Source organism: Jaculus jaculus, chromosome X (assembly GCF_020740685.1).
Source record: "Jaculus jaculus isolate mJacJac1 chromosome X, mJacJac1.mat.Y.cur, whole genome shotgun sequence".
Taxonomy (NCBI): domain Eukaryota; kingdom Metazoa; phylum Chordata; class Mammalia; order Rodentia; family Dipodidae; genus Jaculus; species Jaculus jaculus.
The window spans coordinates 3,402,083-3,423,323 of NC_059125.1; positions in this window are offsets into that span (position 1 = coordinate 3,402,083).

Consider the following 21,241-nt stretch of genomic DNA (forward strand, 5'->3'; position numbering starts at 1 on the left):
GGTCCCACTCTAGCTCAGGCCTACCTGGAATTCACTATGGAGTCTCAGGGTGGCCTCAAACTCAAGGTGGTCCTCCTACCTCTGCCTCCCAAGTGCTGGGATTAAAGGTGTGCGCCACCACGCCCGGCTCTAATATTTTAATATGTGACCACCATGGCCAGTGCAACAGGGAAGGAGAGAGGGCAAAACAGTTTTCATGTTACTTCTCATATTTTGGCTGAGTTGTTCTCTTCTGGAGTGCATAGTTAACCTGGGAATAGCAGGCCAGTGACCTGCTCTGTCATATTAGAAGGATGAAGGATAAGAAAAATGCTGACAGTGGTGCACTATAACCCATACAAGGAAATAAAAAGCCACCAATCTGTGGCAAATACATAACGGAATAAATAAAGGTAGAGGAAGAAGCAAGGTTTCCTTACAGCCAAATTCATATAGAGGGTATACTAAAAATAGAAACCCACCATTTGGCACAGTAGTAGGCAAGAATCTTCATCAAAGGCTAAAATTAGTGGCTGAAACTCTGATGAGAAACAAGACAATTACATAATGTCATAATCTCTCCAAGACAAAAAATAAGTCACAAAAATTGAAACATTAACATTGCCAGGGTAAAACAAGAAAACCTTTAATGAGTAGAATATTTCCTTGTTTTTTTTTTTTTTTTGAGGCCAACCCAACAGACTGCCTTTTGTTATGCAAGAGACAGAGAGATAAGAGAGAATTGGCACCCCAGGGCCTCCAGCTACTGCAATGGAACACCAGACACATGTGCCTCCTTCTGTGCAGGCAAGACCTTGTGTGCTTGTGGCCTCACTGTGCATCTGGCTTGTGTGGGACCTGGAGGCAAACATGAGTCCTTAGGCTTTGCAGACAAGTGACTTAACTGCTCAGGCCGCTCACCACCTCCCTTGTACTCTCTCTCTCTTTTAAAAAAAAAATATTGTATTTATTTGAGAGAGAGAGAGAATGAAGTATGGGTGTCCCAGGGCCTCTTGCCACTGCAAACGAATTCAGACACATGCACTACTTTGTACATATGCTTTTTTTTTTTACTGGGGAATTGAACCCAGATGGACAGGCTTTGCAAGCAAGAGCCTTTAGCCATTGTGCAATCTTGCCAGCCCTTCTTTGTTCTCTTTTATGTGAATATTTCCAAAGCCACAGTTGGAAGCAACCTTGAAAATGAGGGATGCTTTGTAATGTTGTGTCAGATGGGGGCCAGCTATAATTGTAGTTAACAGTCATTGATCATGGGCTACAATGACAAACATCTACAGTGCTAGAACATTCTCAAAGGGCTCTGGAATGTGGATGGGAAGCCAGGGAGATGAAAGTCTTGCCTGTGACAGGGACCTGAGGAAGAGACAGTCTTGAAAAAGGAGGGACCTTCATCTTGCGTAAAATTGAAGACAAGAAATTTTGTCTGTTTGTTTTTATTTATTTACTTGAGAGCAACAGACACAGAGAAATAGGCAGAGAGAGATAGAGAGAATGGGTGCACCAGGACCTCCAGTCACTGCAAACGAACTCCAGATGCATGCACCACCTTGTCATCTGGCTTACGTGGGGCCTGGGGAATTAAGCCTTGAACTGGGGTCCTTAGGCTTCATAGGCAAGCGCTTAACCACCAAACCATCTCTCCAGCCCCAAAATTTTTTCTTTTAGCCCCCAACAGCACTCAACTCTTTCTGGTGCATTTCTTGGGGGGGGGGGATTAAATTATAGATCCTATAATATGCTTTTTAACTTTTCCTTTAAAATCCCTTTAAAAGTTTTCAATCAAGCAGGATTTTAAAGCAAATCGTGTGATTTAGTTTTCTCTCTTGGGAATCCTCCCTCGGCAGATACGTTAAACTATGATAATCAAAGTCATAAAAGGTGGCAAACTTGGAAATGTCTTTGATATACTAGACACTATGCTGGTAGAAGGGTTATGGATATGGGCCTTTTTGTAATTGGGACTATGTGAAGGTTTTGCATAACCATAACACAATAAGTTAAAAATGGAAATGAAAAAAACAAACAAACTGGTTTAATCATATAGCAAGTTACTGGCACAACCCACAAAGGATTGCCTCAAATTACTTCACACCAGGGAAATATGATTCATTCCTCAGTGGGATAAATCCCCAGGGGCAAAATGGACAGAGTGTGTATATCATATAGGTTTTCAGTTATCAGTATTATCTTTTTTGAATTATTACTGAATCTAGGGCCATCCTAGCCACATTCATGTTATTGTCTGAGATCACATACAAATATGTGTATAGGAAAAGCAGACTGATATAATGAACTGAGCAGAACCAACGGCGCACCAAAGAAGGAACAAGCTTCATACTCGATGTAGGTGAGCCACTCCAAAAAGCAAGTGGACTATTTTACACTGAGGCAATGTGTTGTGGTCAGGTTTCCATTGCTGGTGGAAATCACCCAACCAAGAGCAGTTTGTGGCCTTAAAAAAAAAAAGAGGTTTATTTTGGCTCACAGGCTTGGGGGGAAGCTCCATGATGGCAGGGAACAAACATGGCATGAGCAGAGGTGGACGTCACTCCCTGGCCAACATCAGGTGGACAGAAGAACAGGAGAGTGTGCCAAACACTGGCAAGGGGACACTGGCTATAATACCCATAAGCCTGCCCCCAACAACAACACTGCCTCCTGGAGGTGTTAATTCCCAAATCTCCATCAGCTAGGAACCTAGCACTCAGAACACCTGTTTATGCATATCCCAAAGCCATGTATATAGGCCTGCACTGGAAGTCTAACTGTACCTTCCATATCAGGGCAGGTTGCTAAAGAAAAAAATCCCAGAGAGGGAAAGAATTCAAACCCAGCCCACTAAGCAAAAATACCAATATGTAAGATTTGATTGATACACATTTAGTCTACTTTGCAATTCTTAAATAAGTTGTATTTGGGGGTTGACTTTTATTGCTTTTGTTATTTCTTGATCTATAGTGCCTTTATTTCTTGTTTTTCTTGGGGGGCAGGGTCTCACTGTTGCCCAGGCTGACCTGGAAACTATTGCAGCCCAGGAATCTCAGCCTCCCAGTTGATAGGATTAAGGACATGAGCAAACATGCCCAGCCAATTTAGGGCATTTCAGTTTGTTATTGACCTGTTTGTTTAAATCCCCCTTTGTACATAAATACTCCATGCTTGTTTTGTTTGTGTGTGTATATTTCTTAGTTGTTCTTAGTTGGATTTAAGAATTATTTTGGATTTTTCTCAACCCAGCCTACTATTGTACTCTTTCTACAACTTTTCCCACCTACAACTTTCCCTCTTTCCCACCCCTTTTCCACATCCTCTCCTCTTTCTTCCATCCTCCTTATTCTCCATAACTACAACCTTCCATAGCCTCAACAGCCTCTAAAATCTGTGCCTCTACTTCCCTTTTCCAGATACCTGAGCCGCCTCCATCTCTTTACAAAGTTAATACTAGCCCCAAACTAATTCACTGTCCATTACTCCCATTTCTAAATAACAAAAACCCTAATATATTTTACTAACCGGAAGTTATTAAAATCACAAGAAACATTTTTGTTAGTTTGATAGTAGGACATTTGCATAGCAGGCATATTCAACTTCTTGTATCATTCCTGCTGATATTCTGGGAGCAATATACAAGCCATATCTGGTACTTGAGCTCCTTCCCTGAAGACATAACTTCTGATTTACACACCTAAGAACACGGCTGGTACTTAGAAAACTCAGGCACTAAAATAACTCAAGATATAAAAATCTCTACACTATAATACAAAAAAATGCAAAAAAGTCAAGACAGCATAGTCCCTTCAAAAATTATAAATCCAACAGAAATAACCTCCAGTAAGATTGATTTAAATCAAATGCCAAACAGAGAATTCAAAAGAATGATTTTAAGTATGTTCAAAGGGCTGGAGAGATGGCTTAGCAGTTAAGGAGCTTGTCTGCAAAACCTAAGGACCTAGGTTTGGTTCCCCAGTAGCCATGTAAACCAGATGCACAAGGTGGTGTAGGCATTTGGAATTCATTTGCAGTGGCGGGAGGCCCTCGTGTGCCAATTCTTTCTCTCTCAGCCTCTTTCTCTCTCTCTCTCCCCAATAAATAAATAATGTTCAAAGGAATCAAAGAAGAAAATAGCTGAGTGTTGTGGTGCACACCCTTAATCCCAGCATTCGGGAGGCAGAGGTAGGAGGATCACCATGAGTTGGAGGCCAGCCTGAGACTACATAGTTAATTGCAGGTCAGCCTAGACTAGAGTGAGACCCTACCTCAATTTTTTTTTAAAAAAGGAAGAAAGATAACTCCTGAAGGAGAACACAGGAAATCAACTTAATGAAATAAGGAGGTTGATACAAGATATGAGTAAGGAAATAAAAATACTGAATACTAATCTGAAATGCTAGAAATGAAGAACACAGTAAGTCAAATAAAAAATTCTAGAACATCTCACCAGTAGAATAGATCAAGGAGAGGACAGAATATCTGAGCTAGAAGACAAGCTGGCAGCTCTAGAATATTCCAACAAAGAGAAAGACAAACATAGGAAGGTATGAGGGGGCTAGTTCAAGACATTCAGGACACTATGAGGAGATCAAAATTAAGAATCCAGGATATAGAAAAAGGAGAATTTCACTCTAAAGGCATAATAAGTATTTTCAACAGAATCATAGAAGAAATCCGCCCCCCCCTCCAAATAGGGAAAGAGATGCAAATACAGATATATGAGGCATTTAGAACATCAAACAGACAAGACCAGAACAGAACTTCTCCATGCCATATTACAATTAAAGTACTAAACACACAGACCAAAGAAAACATATTGAAAGCAGTAAGAAAGGCATCTAGGCAACTATAAGGACAAGCCAATCAGAATAGCAGCAGATTTCACAATATAAACTCTAAAAGAAGACCTTGGAATAATGTATTCTAACTTCTGAAAGATGGCAACTGCCAACCCAGACTACTATATCCAGCAAAGCTATCTCATAGTTGAAGAAGGAAGAACTTTCCATGATAAAATCAGGCTAAAGAAATATATGACCTCTAGGCCAGATCTACAGAAAACACTTGAAGGGATCCTTTGCACTGGAGAGAAAGAAAAGCACATACATGACAAAACAAGAAAGAATAAATGTGTTCAAATAATGATTAATGCAAGACAGTAACAGAAAAATAGAAAGCACTATAAAAATCAAGAAGAATGGCAGAAAAAAATGCACATCTTTCAATAATAACTCTCTTTAACATCAATGGCCTTGATGCCCCAACCAAAAGACACAGACTTGTAGACTAGATTTTAAGAAACTTACCTCTCCATAAAAGGCAGACACTACTTAGGATGTAAGGATGGACAATAGCATTTCAAACAAATAGACTTAGGAAACAAGCAGGTGTTGCTATTTCTTTTTAAATACTATTCATTTGAGACACACTGAGAAAGAGGGAGAGTGGAGAGAACCAGAATAGGTACACCAGGGCCTTCTGCTACTGCATATGAATTCCAGACACATGTACCACTTTGTGCATCTGGCTTTATGTGGATACTGGGGGATCAAATGTAATCCATCAGACTTTGCAAGCAAGTGCCTTTAACCACTGAGCCACCTGTCAAGTCCTAAGTATTGCTATTCTAATATCTGACAGGATAGACTTCAAACCAACATTAGTTAGAATCAGAAAATAAGGTCACCATATACTGATTAAAGGAATAATTCAGTAAGAGCTCATTACAATTTTAAGCATATATGTACCAAACATGGATTCACCTATTTCATTAAACAGACATTACTAGACATAAATTCACAGATAATCCCAAGCACAATTGTAGCAGGTGACTTCAGTACAAACTATCATCAACTGACATGTCATCCCACCAAAAAAAAAAAAAAAAAAAAATTAACAAAGTGTCTGGTGTCTGGACTAAATGACATCATAGAACAAATGGACCTGACAGACATCCACAGAATATTCCATCCAGGGTACAAGCAATTATTTGAATTTTCCTGTACTTGTTAAGATTTACTTTGTGTCAAAATATGTGATCTATTTTAGAGAATGTTCAGATAGTGCCTAAAAGATGGCAGTACCCTATCTAACCACAATGGTATTAAACTACAAATCAACAAGAAAGACTAGAGAACATCCACAAACTCATGGAAATTAAACAATACACTAATGAATGATAAATGTGTCACTGAAGACTTCAAGAAAGAAATAAAAAATTTTCTAGAATCAAATGATAATGAAAACACAACATATAAAACCTATGGAATAAAATGAACGTAGTTCTTAGAGGGAAATGTATAGCTTCAAGTGTCTATATTAAGAAATTAGAGAGAGCTGGGTGTGGTGGTACACGCCTTTAATCCCAGCCCTGAGGAGACCGAGGTAGGAGGATTGCTGTGAGTTTGACGCCAGCCTGAGACTACAGAGTGAATTCTAGGTCAGTCTGGGTCAGAGAGAGAACCTACCTCAGAAAACAAAACAAAACAAAAAAATAGAAAGGAAAAGAGAGAGTTGGGGCAGAAGAATCCTATGCATGTGGATAATGGTATACACAAAAGCCATAGATTGTTGTTAGAAGAATTTGAGTGCCAAGGGTGGGATATCTTCCAGTGAGTTATTGGCCAGGAAGGCCCTTGATGCCCCCAAAGCATCATATGCCACTGCCAAGGCTCTTGGTTGCCCAACAGCACTAGATGATAAGACCCTATTGCTGAAGACTTCACATGCTTGGGCTACAGGTCAGTGAGAAATCAAGCTGAAGCTGAGCAGGAAACCTCCTCCCAATTAACTAGCTTTCAGGATGCTGGAGAGACCTATGCAACATGCAGCCTTTGAGAGGAGAAAAGCCTTATCCACAGTGGACCCTGCAAGCTTTATGGCTGGTCAGCAGGTACCAAGTGATGCAGTGGTAGCATATATCTCTTAGGGGAAACCAGTTCCTCACTCATTGGATTTGAGGCCTGCTCCATGGGAGGGAATTCCTGCCTGGTACTGAAAACCTAGTCAACAGCCTATGGCTGAGGAGGTCATATGCCCTAAGGGGGAGACTACTACTGTTTTCTGGCTAAATGGATATATTATGACCACCAAACTGCCCTCTAAATACTAATGTTTATGTCCATATATTAATGCTTTTGGTTAGAACAGTTTCTCAGTTCAAATGGCAATGATCAGTGACTCAGTAATGGCCAAAGTGCTGAAAAGATGTGATAGTGGACTGTTTAGCCCTAGATGAGGCATCTCTATCACACCCCCCAAGGCTCAGAGACCATTGTAGAAGAGGTGGCAGAAAGGATGTAAGAGCCAAAGGAAGGGGCGGAGCGCTTACAATACTGTCTTCTAGACACAAAGAGGCCTTGATATTCATGACCTCACAGTGGCTGATGCTACCTACACAAGACCTGCATAACAGGAGGAAAAACATGATTATATCAAAATAGAAGAGACCAGTTGGAAAGAAGAAGGGATTCAGTGAAGGGGTATTTGTGAGGGGGTAAGTGAAAATATAGGGAGGGGATTATGATCATGGTATATTGTCTATATTTGTGGAAGTTGTCAATAGAAAGTTAAAAATGTACACACACAAGTGCATATACACACATACACACAAAGTCAATAATTATTTCAGTGCCATAGGAGACTAGGCAAATCAGCTCAGTTGGTACAGTGCTTGCCTAGCATGAACAAAGTTCTAGGTTTCATCCCCAACATTGCATTAACCTATGTATGTGCTGGTGTACACTAATAAGTCCAACACTGGGGTGAAGTCAAGAGGATGAAAATTTTAAGTCATCCTTAGTTATATAGTGAGTTCTAGGGCAGTCTAGGCTACAAAAAAAACAATGTATGTCATTAGGAACCAGAATTTTCGGCATAAAAGAAAAATAAAGACAAACACAAAACCAAAGAATTCAAAAACTAGTGCTTCCAAATTTGATGAAGAAATTTCTATGTACTATTCTTGATTTTATATATATTTTCATATATATATATGAAAATCCTAGAAGCAAAGATCAGCTCAACAATTCTTCAGACAGCTGCTTTAAAAAGAATTTACTGTTCCTTTTTTTACAGACTGAATATCAAAGGGAAAGAAATCACTCTTCATAGTACCACTTGTATTCACATAAAAAAAGAATCATGGGGCTGGAGAGATCGCTTAGTGGTTAAAGCCTGTGGCGGTTTGATTCAGATGTCCCCCATAAACTTAGGTGTTCTGAATGATAGGTTCCCAGCTGATAGAGATTTGGGAATTAACAACTCCTGGAGGGAGTGTATTATTGGGGGTGGGCTTATGGGTGTTATGGCCAGTTTCCCCTTGCCAGTGTTTGGCACACTCTCCTGTTGCTATTGTTCATCTTATGTTGGCCAGGGGGTGATGTCCACCCTCTGCTCATGCCATCATTTTCTCCTGACATCATGGAATTTCCCCCTCGAGCCTGTAAGCCAAAATAAACCTCTTTTTTCCCCACAAGCTGCTCTTGATTGGGTGATTTCTACCAGCAATGTGAACCTGATATGAACAAGGCCCTTGCCTGCAAAACCAAAAGATTTAGGTTCAATTCTCCAGGACCCACATAAGCCAGATGCACAAGGTGGTTGATGCATCTGAAGTTCATTTGCAGGAGCTAGAGGCCCATTCTCTCTCACTCTTCTCTCTCTCTCAAATAAATAAATAAAAATAAATATTAAAAAGAATCATGGAGGATAGAGAGATGGCTCAGCAGTTAAGAGAATTTCATGTGCAACTATCATGGCCTGAGGAGGCCAGATAAACAGCTCAAGTAAAATTCCCAGGACCTACATAAGTAGCTGGGTGTGGTCATGCTTCCCTGTAACCCCAGTCCCATAGAGAATGAGAGACCCAAGACTTGCCAGGGCTCTCAACGACCCCAGCACCAAGCCCCCAGATCAGAAAGAGACTCTGGCTCAAGTAAGAGCAGGCAGAAGAGCAATGGAGCAGGGCACCCACTGTTCTCCAGCCACTACAGGTGAGTGACCCCAAGACAGAACAGTGCAAAGGGTGCTACATGGGCACAAACACCACCTACATGCAAGAAAATAAAGAGAGTATCAAGCTTTCATGCACTTGTGTTCAGGAGGCTAGCCCATTGTGGAGGGACTTTGGTACTTTTGGACTTTGGAACATTGGAACTCAACTAGTGACTTGTGCTTTCTGATTGGAGATGAAGGGGTCTTGATGCCTGAGAAATGTTCTGACCTCCAAACCAAAAGGCGAATCCACTGAAGCTTCAATCATTCCTACAGCCAATGAGAACCCAATCTCCAGATGAGAAAGGACAGAAGACCTAAAGTCTTTGCTAAACAATGGTAAAGTTGAGAAAGCAGATAAGGGGCCTGGGGAGGTATATCAGCAGTTATAGGTGCTTGCTAGCAGAGCCTGCTGGGATTGGGTTCAATTCCCCAGAACCCACCTAAAGCTGAATGCAAAGTGGTGCAGGCATATGTGATCCCAATGATGGGAGGCAGAACCAGGAGAATCAGAAGCTTGTAGGCCAGCTAGTCTGACATTCGCTTGCAGATGGCAGTTCTTTTGCAGTGGCAAGAGACCCTGTCTCAAAGAGGGTGGAACACAGATACCTGGAGTTGCCCTCTGACCTCCACATGTCTGCTGGGATACACGTGATCATGTGTGCGTGCACTCCCCCCCCCCATACACATACACATACAATGTGTTTTCTTTTTTCCAAGGTAGCGTCTTGCTCTAGCTCAGACTGACTTGAAATTCACTATGTAGTCTTAGGCTGGCCTTGAACTCACAGTAACTCTTCTACCTCTGTCTCCTGAGTGCTGGGATTAAAGGCATGCACCACTATGCCTGGCCAAAATGTTTTGAAACAGAAAAGGGGGAAATTGTCATATGTTAAAAGAGACCTGGGGCTTGAGAGACAGCTCAGCAGTTAAAGGCACTTGCTTATAAAGTCTGACGTCTTGGGTTCGATTCCCCAGTACTCACATAAATCCAGATGCACAAAGTGGCACATGTGTCTGGAGTTCATTTGCAGTGGCAGTAGGCCATAGCATGCCCATGATTGCTCTCTATCTCTACCTATCTCTCTGTGCCTCCTTTTCTCTGTCTCTATCAAATACATAAAAATATTTTTACAGAGAGACCTATTACCCAAATACAGTGGATTTATCAATTTTGGTTGGGTCCCTATTCGAACAAAAGGTGTGCAAGAAGGGCTAAGAAGATGGCTTAGTGGGTAAAGATACTTGTTTGCAAGCCTGTGGACCCAAGTTTGATCCTCCTCAGTGCCCAGGTAAAGTCGGATGCAAAAATGTGCATGTGGGGCTAGGGAGATTGCTTAGTTATTAAGGCCCTTGCCTGTAAAGCCAAAGGACCCAGGTGTGATTGCCCAGGACCCACTTAGCCAGATGCACAAGGTGACACATGCAACTGGAGTTCATTTGCAGTAGCTAGAGGCCCTGACATACCCATTCTCTCTTTGTCTCTATCTATCTCTTTCTCTTTATCTCTCAAATAAATAAATAAAATATTTTAAAAATTGTGCATGTGTTTGTAATCACAGAGCACTATGGCAATGGGGTCAGAGCCAGAAAAATTAAGAAGCAGCAGTGTCAAGAAAGGTCCTGTCTTACGAAACATCCTGTGGTTCTCCACTGGTCTCACACATGCATGTGCTATGGCAAGTGTGCACCCATATACACACATCTCTCTCTCTCTCTCTCTCTCTCTCTCTCTCTCTCTCACACACACACACACACACACACATGCACACAAATAAATACCAAAAATAGAATAAAAGGGGGGTGCTGAAGGGATTGCTTAGTGGTTAAGGTGTTTGCCTGCAAAGCCCAAGGATCCAGGTTTGATTCCCCAGGACCCACGTTAGCCAGATGCTCAAGGTGGTCCATGCTTCCTTTGCAGTGGACGAAGGCCCTGACATACCCATTCTCTTTCTCTTTCTCCAGTAAATAAAATAAAAATTTTAAAATAAATAAAATATAAAAGGAGAGCAATAAAGACAATTATAAAATAACTGGGCAGTTGTTGGGGCATTTGATGGTATTAAAGACTTAGCTGTGTAAATGGTGTTAAAGTGACTTTTTTTTTTTAAAGAGCCCTTATCCTTTATAGATATATACTACAGCTTTGGTTTAGTTTTTGTGGTACCAGGTTGTAAAACCCTAGGCCTCACATGTGCTAGGTAAGCAGACTACCACTGAACCACACCCCAGCTCCCACATACTGAAATGTTTATGGGGAGATTGGATGTCTGGGAGTAGCTATACAATACCTGAGTAATAGCAATGGCAACATTGGAGTGGTTTAGAGGGTTCACATAGAAGCCACAAAGGGAACCATGATATGGACATTGTTACATAGGGTGATGGCTACTTAGTGGCCTGTGGCAGTAAATGTATTTACAGAAAACTTTTCCTGACAAAAGGAGCAGTGTAAACACCAGACATCAGTGATTAAACTATTATCCCAGGCTGGAGAGATGGCTTAGTGGTTAAGGTGCTTGCCTGAAAAGTCTAAGGACCCATGTTTGATTCCCCAGTACCCATGTAAGCCAGATGCACAAAGTGGTGCATACATGTGGCGTTCAATTGCAGTGGCTAGACACCCTGGTGTGCTCATTCTCTCTCTCTCTCTCTCTCTCTCTCTCTCTCTCTGTGTGTGTGTGTGTGTGTGTGTGTGTGTGTGTTTCTTTCTCTCTCTCTCTCAAATAAATAAATAAAATAAAAACTGTTATCTCTAGTTGAATTTTATTTTATTTGTAAGCCGAGAGAGAAAGAGGAGAGAGACAGAGAGAAGACAGACAGACAGAGAGAGAGAGAGAGACAAAGGGAGGGAAAAGAATGGGCATGCCAGGGCCTCTAGCCACTGCAGACAAACTCTAGATACATGTGCCACTTTGAGTTTCTGGCTTTACATGGGTATTGGGGAATCAGACTCGGGTTGTCAGGGTTTGCAGGCATGTGCCTTAACTGCTGAGCTACCTCTCCATCTCCTCTAGTTGACTTTAAAAACAGCCACATTTCCATGTTTGGACACTTGCTACATATAGCACATTGCAGCTACCGAAGGGCTTGCTCATGTCAGGTGGTTGCTAACAAGTGACATTTGTTCATTCATTCCTTCATTGAACAATATGTGTTGAAATCCCCTTGTGAACCAGAGTCTGGAGGAACAGGCCTAATTTATTTAAGTCATTACAATTGTGTTATGGTAGAGAAGGAGCTGGGCTCTCCATCTGGGCCCAGTAACTTAGATACAAGGGGAATTTATTTCTCACATCTCTGGTGGCTGAGAAGTCTAAGGTTAAGGGACTATCACTTGAGTCAGACTCAGAATTACATCACATCGCATGTCCTTTTCAGTCTGCCCTTGTTTTCCCATCACGCAGATCATGGCTGATTCATTTGGCCTGAAGTTACTTTCTCAATCATTTTCTGGGCTGATCCCCAAACTGAAAGAGCCTGTGAAAACTTAGGAGTGGGCCTATGGAGAGGCAGCCTAGGGTCTGAACTCTGGAACCGTTCCACCTGGTCTCCAATCCTGGCTCAACCATTTATTAGCTTCATGTGTACCCTTGGGGAATTTTCCTAACTCCCATGGGCTTCCAACTCCTCATCTCCTCATTAACAGTATGCATCTCCTAGGGCTGTTCGGAGGCTTCAAATGGGTTAGTATTTATCAAGCCCCGTGCCTAACCCTTAATGAGCCCTTTGCTAGAATCTGGAGACCGTATGTAAGTATTTGGACCTTTTGGCCTCTCCAGGCTTGTGTACCCTCATAAATAAGTATAGTCTGGAAAGCTCTATCTTTCACAACTGCCCTGAGAGTGAATCATTTGGACATTTGGCAGGTTTAAGGGATAACTTTCTCTACAGGGTTTCTCAATGGGGACATTATTTTCCCTCAGGGATCACAATAGCCACTTCTGCCAGTGAGGGGAGTCCATAATGATGGGGCACTCAGCTTTACCAGGTATGGCCAGCCAGCCTGGGCAGTGAAAGTCCTTCCTAGTTCTCACAGGACATTCATGGAGGTGAAAAGGCTGCTTGGGGAAGCTAAGGATTTTCCAGAGATACAAAGGTGCTTGCTAAGACAGTGCAGGAAAGGCCATGTCAATAAAATGCTTTGTTCTGGGCTTTTCTAGGCGTTATCTACCCCTGCAGAAAAATCCTATTGCCAACAACAAGCTTGTGAATGGTATTTGAGTCGTCCATCTAACACCTCGGGGGCAGTCTATACCCACAGCTGTTGCAGTCACAGCGGCTCTATATTTAGGTACAAAGTTGTCCTGTCCCGGCCCACAAGTTTACGATGAATGGTTTTCATTTCTTCTTCATGTTACAGCCTTTGAAAAAGTCTAAAGCTGATATGTGGGGGCTGGGAAGATGACTCAGCATGTAAATCACTTGCTCTGCACGCATGATGACCAGATTTGACATCCCCAGAACCCACGTAAAGCCAGGTGCAGGAGGGAGCCTCTGCTCCCATGGCGGCTTAGGAGATAGACAATGAAAAATCCTGACAGCCCAGCTAGCCTGGTGTAGGCACTGGTGGAACACTGAGAGACCCTGTCTCATGGTGGGAGGAGATGATTGACACCAGAGTTGTCCTCTGACTTCCACATGCACACTGTGGTATACCCAAGCCCCAACGTTCACAGACAAAGATGAAAACCAAATAAGGGGCCAGGGAGATGGATTAGCAGTTAAAGGTGTTTGCTTGCAAAGCTTTCTGGCCTGAATTTGATTCTCCAGTACCCACATAAAGCCTGATGCATGGGTTTGGTTCCCTAGCACCTATGTAAATCCAGATGCAGCAAGTGGCACATACATCTGGGAAATCTGTCTCATAAGTAAATAAATAAATAAAATATTTTACAAACAAGTAAAAACAAAACTCATGTGCACATATGTACACACATGTATGGGTTTTTACTTTGGGATTGTCAGTAAATGTCTACAGTTACGGGGCCATGCAAGCCAGGCGTGGTCCTTGCAACTTGTAAATCCCAGGACCAGGAAAGCAGAAAGATCGCAGTGAGTTCTGGGTCAGCCTGGGTTACATAGTGAGTTCCAGGTCAGTTTGGGCTAGAATGGCACCCTGCCTTAAAAAACAAAACCAAAAACAGTAAGGCTGGGTGGTTGGTGGTAGCACAGGATGTGGAAAGATTTCGTCTCGTACACTAGTGACCCCTGCTGCCACATTTGAGCATTGCTTTACTTAGCTACTGGTTCTTGGGTTTGTTTGGAAGCCCCAAAATTTGGCAAGGAAGTCTTTTTTTTTTTTTTTTGCAGTTCTGGGAATGGAACCCAGGGTCGTGTGCATGCTAAGCAAACATTTTACCACTAAGCCACCCCCAGCCCAAACTATTATCTATCACCCACCTCCCTTTTCAAACAAATCCCAAAGCACAAAACTGCCTGAGCTATTCTTGGCCATCTCTCCTCATCTGTCGTCCCTCCAATTCCACACAAGCCCCCAGCTATCATTCCTAAAGTACATCAGGGTAACTCCTGTGGCAGAGGGGCAGGAGATGCCTTTACTAGGGCTGGTTTGGGTTAGTGTGGCAGGAGATGAGCAGGGAAGGCAGAGGAGAGAGTATGTGTGTGTGGCGGGGGGGGGGGGGGGGCGGGGTAGCAAGAACACCAGGCCTGTGTATCTGTTCATACCTAGAAAATTTATGTTGAAATGGAAGGCATGTTCCACCCTATAAGATCTTGTGCCACTGCTTACTGCAAGCAGCCAGTCCTAGCATGGCTTCTTACCCATGCTTTCCCTTGAATAAAGTTGATGCTCTTCCTTGGTGTGTTAGCACCACATTTTATTTTATCTGATTAATTTTCTTTTTTTTTTTTTTGAGGTAAGGTCTCTCTATAGCCCAGGCTGACCTGGAATTCACTATGTAGTCTCAGTGTGGCCTTGAACTCTTGGCGGTCCTCCTACCTCTGCCTCTAGAGTGCTGGGATTAAAGGCGTGTGTCATGACACCCTGCTTCTATTTTTTTTTTTTTAAACAGGGTTTCATGTAGCCCAGGTTGACTTTGAACTTCTGATACTCCTGTTGCTATCTCCCAAGTGTTGGTATTACAGGCATGTACTGCCAATATTTTTTGCCAGTTTATGCAATGCTAGGGATTGAACTCAGGGCTTTGTACATGCTAGGCAGGCATGCTATCCACTCAGCCACATCCCCAGTCCCTGATTTATGATTTGTTTTTGAGAAAGGGTCTTACTTATGCAGCCCAGGCTGGCTTTGAGCGCACTATCTTCATATTACAGTCAGGTTTGCACTGCTGCTAGAAATCACCTGACCAAGAGCAGCTTGTAGGGAAAAAAAGATTTATTTTGGCTTACAGACCCAAGGGGAAGCTTCATGACATCAGGGGAAAACAACAACAGGAGCAGAGGGTGGTCTTCAGCTCCTGACCAACATCAGGTGGACAACAGGGACAGGAGAGTGTGCCAAACACTGGCAAAGGGAAACTGGCAATCATATCCATAAGCCCGCCCCCAACAATACACTACATCCAGGAGGCATTAATTCTCAAATCTCTATCAGCTGGGAACCTGGCATTCAGAACACCTAATTTTATGGTAGGATACCTGAATCAAACTACCACATTCCACCCCTGGCCGCCATAAAATGATAACCATCCATGATGTAAAATGCAATGCTTTCAGTCCAACTTTAAAAGTCCCCCTAGTTTTTTTATCAATCCTAATGATATTGAAACATTCCCATAGTCCAAGATCTTTTAACTGAGCCATAATACCAATAAATTCTCCCCCCCCCCAAAAAAATCTCATAATGGCACAGAATAAACATTCACACTGCAAAAGATGGCATTGGGCATAGCAAAGAAACATTCAACCAATACATGACTTAAACAGGGCAAACATCAAACTCTGTAACTCCAAGTCCAACAACTCTAACCAGTGACAAATCTCCTAGTCCTACAATTCTAACCAGCAACAAGTCTCTGGAATTTCAATTCTGCCTTTCCAGCTAGGCTACTCACAGACCTGGAAAACTTCATCTGGAGCCAGCAGCTTTCCTTAGCAGCCATCTCGTGGTCCTGGCATCTCTACTGGGTCTCCACTGCAACCCACCATTCATCCTCATGGTCTCCAAGCAGGCATCCAGCAAACCTGCTTCACACTGTCCATGGCCACTTCCAAAACACAAGACCATGTTGCAAACTCAATGACCCTTTCTTTCCTGCCTTTCTTGGACTCCATAATGCCAGGTAGGGTGCCAATGTGTTAATCCAGGGGGGAATAAAGCTGACTTTGAAGAACAGGATACTCCTTGAGCACTCAGGCCCTTCAAAAGACTGCATTCTTTCTGTTGCCCCAATGCAGGTCAGCTGGGCCAATCTCAATGGTTGTAACCTCTCATACAATTGCAGCTGAACAAGCAAAAGTTTCAGCCCAAAGATTTCTTTCTGTGCCATATCCCTCTGCTCACAGCACTCCATTTCTACACAGTGAAACTCTGCACAAATTCTCAGGACACAGGCATAACAGAAAGCCTCTCACACAAACTGGATCTAGTCCAGTCCAGGCAAAGCTCTGTCCTACCTCCACAAGCCAAACCTCACAGTCCATAGTTCTTACTGCAATCAGATCTTTCAACTCTGACCAGAATAGTCTATCAATTTGTACTTACAGCACTGTGAGGCATCTCTTAGGCCAGGGTTTCAAATTCTTCCACATTCTTCTTGAAAATCAGCTCCAGAAGGCAAAAGCCACACAGTCAGGTGTCTAGCAGCAATTCCACTCCTTTGGTACCAACTTACTGTTGCAGTCAGGTTCACATTGCTGGAAGAAATCACCTGGACAAAGAGCTTTCAGATGTTAATTATTGTCATACATGTACTTTCTCTCTCTTTATTTATTTAATTTATTTATATATAGTTTTTGAGGTAGGGTTTCACTCTAGTCCAGGGTGACCTGGAATTCAGCATGTAGTCTTAGGGTGGCCTCACACTCATGGTGATCCTCCTACCTCTGCATCCCAAGTGCTGGGATTCAAGGCATGCACCACTATACCTGGCTCACTTTCTCTTTATTAAAGTCTACCATAATTGAAATTTAGGCTAAATCTCAGAAATTCTGAATTCTAGTTTCAGCTCTGTAACCAACTGGCTATTTCAGACAAACTACTTGACACTCATGAACCAACCATCACTAAAGCTGACCCAGGCTCTAATTTATTATTAAATTGGTTATTAAATGTGGTGATTTGATTTAGCTGTTCCCCATAAACTTAGGTGTTCTGAATGCTAGGGTCCCAGTTGATGGAGATTTGCGAATACCTCCTGGAGGCAGTGTATTACTGGGGGCAGTCTTATGGGTGTTACAGCCAGTTTCCCCTTGCCAGTGTTTGGTACACTCTCCTGTTGCTGTTGTCCACCTGATGTTGGCCAGAGGGTGATGTCCACCCTCTGCTCATGCCATCGTTTCCCCCTATCATCATGAGCTTCTCCTCAAGTCTGTAAGCCAAAATAAACTTTCTTTTTCCCCAAAAGTTGCTCTTGGGTTCAGTGAGTGACTCTATGTCAGAGGAATAAGGGGAAATAGTGGTAGAGGAGGGCACCCAACATCTTCCTCTGGCCTGTACACTTGTGTGCATGGGGCATGTTCATCTGCACACATACCTGCATACACCACATGCACACACACCACCCATACTACACATGCACACACACCCCCAAAATAAATACTTTGCACTAGAGTATTTATTGATTCACCCAAGAGGTGCTGTGAATAAGTTTTAGTTTGTGAAATGAGTTCAAGAGATGTGGCTAGTTAAAATAATGCTGAAGGACCCTCACATGGACAGAGTAGCACAAGCTAACAAACCCAAGGCCAAGCACCTTTGGAGTGGTGTGTCATTGGATCTGACCCTTGTGGAGGACTCTGTCATGTGACAGTCTGTCTTGAACCAGCACTTAGTGCAGAAGCTTGTGTGGTCACATAGACAGATAAGGACTTCACCAAGCTTACAGAAATAAGAGGCATGCCTAAATGAATGATTTCAACAGAATTCTGCTCATGACTTCTACTATAAAGTTATAGGAAAGTTGAGAAGGAAGGAGACAAAAACCTTGTCCTGCTTTAGTTGTGGGGAGCAGTTACATTGACTCAAACAACCTGACAACATTGTAGGGCCAAGTTTACTCATTGTTTCAATTGATATTTTGAGAATACGTTTTCTAGGATTTTGTGATTCAAAAAACACACAAAAAAAATCCTACGCTGGAAATTAGCTTAGATCAGTTTGCAAAAACTGTTTTTATTTTTAAAGAAAAGCTCAAATATATATATTGAATTCCAGGTTGACCTGGAATTCACTATATAGTCTCAGGGTGGCCTTGAACTCACAGCGATTCTCCTACCTCTGCCTCCCAAGTGCTGGGATTAAAGGCATGTGGGACCATGCCTGGCTCAACTATATTTTATCAAAAGCTACCCTGAGCATTTTGTAATGACTCCAGAAAGCAAATTTTTCAAATCTCTACAGCATTTCAAAACCGAAACATAGAATTATACAAGGAAAACCTCAATTATGTGTGAAGCTACAATTTAAGGAGTGTGCACTTAGTGGTTCTCAAATTCCCAGCCCCTTGCCTCCATACTGGAAAATAAACTCTAAGCAGGGGCCTGCAATCTTTGTTTTAGACAGTTCTCCATTTAGTTTTGATGCAAGTTTGAGAAATACTGGTGTGCTTTACGGCAAAGAATAATTCACTCCCGTGGTGTTCTATCATAAGCACTACAGCAGAAAAATATTTGTTATAAAGCTGCTATCCAACCCACCTTGTTATACTCTTGTGAGAAAGAAAAAAAAAAAAAAAAAAAAACAACCACCAAGGTTCAGGGAGTTTTGTGGAAGAGTGGATGGAAAGATCATAAGAGCCACAGGGTGGAAAGGAGTATCCACAGGCATTACACCCTCCCTGCAATGACTGACTGCTTTAACCCACAACCCCATGGTGAATACCAGCAATCCCATTAAGGAGGGCCCTCAGTGGGATGGAGACAGGGAGGAGGGAAATGATGGTACCATCACATGATGTGCCCACACAAAGGTTTTACTTAAAAACAAAACAAAGAGGGCTAGAGAGATGGCTTAGCAGTTAAGACGCTTGCATGAAAAGCCAAAGGACCCAGGTTCGATTCTCCAGGACCCAAATAAGCCAGATGCACAAGGTGGCACCTGCATCTGGAGTTCATTTGTAGTGGCTGGAGGCTCTGGTATGCCCATTCTCTCCCTCTCTCTCTTTCTTTCTTTCTCTCTCTCTCTCTCTCTCTCTCTCTCTCTCTCTCTCTCTCTTTCTTTCTTTCTTTCTTTCTTTCTTTCGTTCTTTCTGCCTCTCTCAATAAATAAGTAAATATTAAAAATATTTAAAAAAAACAAAACAAAACAAAAACCATACTAGTTCTATATACTACAAGAAGATTCAATCAGGGGACTTTCTCTAACCTGAGTACAAAGAGACCAAGGGATTGATTTAGGACCTTCTTTGACTTTCCAATGATGCACAATCAATGTGTGGGCTGGGGAGATGGCACAGTGGTTAAAGGCACTTGCTTGCAAAGTCTGCCAGCTAAGGTTTAATTCTCTAGTACACACATAAAGCCAGATATATAAAGTGGCACATGCATCTGTAGTTTGTAGTGACAAGAGCCCTGGTGTGCCCATTCCTGTCCCCCCCCTCTGTGTGTGTGTGTGTTCATAAATAAAAAATAATAAGTATTTTGAAAACCAATATGCACTCAGTTGAAAACTTGCTTTGAATTTTGCTCTTTTCCTGAGTGATTTTTATCTTTTTTCTCATGATGCTGGACTAAGGCAGCAATCACAGATTCCAGCCGGCCATGGGATGCTGTTGCAGTCAGGTTCACATTGCTGGTAGAAATCACCCAACCAAGAGCTGCTTGTGGGAAAAAGGTTTATTTGGCTTACAGGCTCGAGGGGAAGCTCCATGATGGCAGGGGAAAATGATGGCATGAGCAGATGTGGACATCATCCCCTAGCCAACATAAGGTGGACAACAGGAACAGGAGAGTGTGCCAAACACTGGCAAGGGGAAACTGGCTATAACACCCATAAGCCTGCCCCCAACAATACACTCTCTCCAGAAGGCATTAGTTCCCAAATCTCCATCAGCTGGGAACCTAGCATTCAGAACACCTAAGTTTATAGGGGACATCTGAATCAAAACACCACATTCTTCCCTGGCCCCCATAAACTGGTAACCATACATGATGTAAAATGCAATGCATTCATCCAACTTTTAAAAAGTCCCCATAGTTTTTATCAATTCCAATGATGTTCATACATCCCCATAGTCCAAGATCTTTTAACTGAGTAATAATACAAAAAAAATCCTTAAAAAACTCATAATGGCACAGAATAAACATTCACATTGCAAAAGATGGCATTGGACATAGCAAAGAAACATTCAGCCAATACAAGATTTAAAACAACCAGGGTGGGCTGGAGAGATGGTTTAGCAGTTAAGGCACTTGCCTGCAAAGCCAAAGGACCTTGGATCGATTCCCCAGTACCCATGTAAGCCAGATGCACATCATAGCACATGCATCTGGAGTTCGTCTGCAGTGGCTGGAAGCCCTGGTGTACCCATTCTCTCTCTCTCCCTCCCCTCCCACCTTTCTCTCTCTCAAATAAATAAATAAAAATAAAGAATTAAAGAAACAGGGCAAACAACAAACTTTGTTGCTTTAAGTCCAACAACTCTAGTCAGTGACAAATCTCCAAGTCCAATAATTGTAACCAGGAACAAATCTCTGGTATTCTAATTCTGCCCCTCCAGCTAGGCTACCCACAGTCCTGGAAAACTTCAACTGGGGCAGGCAGCTTTCCTTAAGAGGCAGCCATCTTGTGGTCCCGGCAACTCGACTGGGTCTCCACTGCAACCCTCGGTTCACTCTCATGGCCCCATGGGCTCTCCATGCAGGCATCCAGCACATTGCCCACGGCCATTTACAAAACACAAGATCATGTTGCAAACTCAGTGAACCTCTCCTTGCATTTCTTACATATCACAATACTAGGTAGGGTGCCAATTTGTTAGTCTAGGGGAGAATAAAGCAGACTTTGAAGAACAGGACACTCCTTGAGCACTCAGGCCCCTTCAAAAGAGTCTACCTTCTTCCTATTGCCCCAGTGCAGGTCAGCTGGTCCAATCTCAAAGGTTGAAATCTCTCA